Source organism: Schistocerca gregaria, unplaced genomic scaffold (assembly GCF_023897955.1).
Source record: "Schistocerca gregaria isolate iqSchGreg1 unplaced genomic scaffold, iqSchGreg1.2 ptg000387l, whole genome shotgun sequence".
In the NCBI taxonomy this organism is placed as follows: Eukaryota; Metazoa; Arthropoda; class Insecta; order Orthoptera; family Acrididae; genus Schistocerca; species Schistocerca gregaria.
This window is the reverse complement of record NW_026061829.1, coordinates 4039249-4040284: the sequence shown is the minus strand read 5'-3', so window position 1 is coordinate 4040284 and position 1036 is coordinate 4039249.

Sequence of the window (1036 nt, the reverse complement as noted above, 5' to 3'; positions counted from 1 at the left end):
CTCTTCTCTCTGAAACGGTTGTACTTATCGTCTGCAAAGCTATGTCGCGTGCTGTGGTATGCGTAGACACTAAAAGCACCATCGTAGAACACAGATTAAGCTTGTAAGTTGATGTAATAGCCAGTAAGAAGTAGTATAATTCAAGTTTTAGGAATCGATTATTGACTTTTTGCTGGCTTTGGTGCCTTGGACATGAGGTAGGACCTTAAGATTCTGCATGAAAGGAGGGCTAGCAGCCGAGTTGCAAGGGAGAATGTTAAAAGTGTTCATATGTAGTAAAAACCTGAGAAATCCGTTCGTTTTCGTCATTTGTTATCGAATCGACTTAAAGCCAGATCGTCACATTGGCCACTCTTCTCTCTGAAACGGTTGTACTTATCGTCTGCAAAGCTATGTCGCGTGCTGCGGTATGCGGAGACACTAAAAGCACCAAAGTAGAACATAGATGAAGCTTCTAAGTTGATGTAATAGCCAGTCAGAAGTAGTACAATTCAAGTTTTAGGTATCGATTATTGACTTTTTAGCTGGCTTTGGTGCCCTGGACCTGAGCTAGGACCTTAAGATTCTGCATGAAAGGACTAGCAGCCGAGTTGATCGGGAGTATGTGAAAAGTGTTCATATTTAGTAAAAACCTGAGAAATCCGTCCGTTTTCGTCATTTGTTATCGAATCAACTTGAAGCCAGATCGTCACATTGCCCGCTCTTCTCTCTGAAACGGTTGTACTTATCGTCTGCAAAGCTATGTCGCGTGCTCCGGTATGCGGAGACACTAAAAGCACCATAGTAGAACACAGATGAAGCTTCTAAGTTGATGTAATAGCCAGTAAGGAGTAGAACAATTCAAGTTTTAGGTATCGAATATTGACTTTTTAGCTGGCTTTGGTGCCTTGGACATGAGCTAGGACCTTAAGATTCAGCATGAAAGGAGGACTAGCAGCCGAGTTGCACTGGAGGATGCGAAAAGTGTTCATATGCAGTAAGAACCTGAGAAATCCGTCCGTTTTAGTCATTTGTTATCGAATCGACTTAAAGCCAG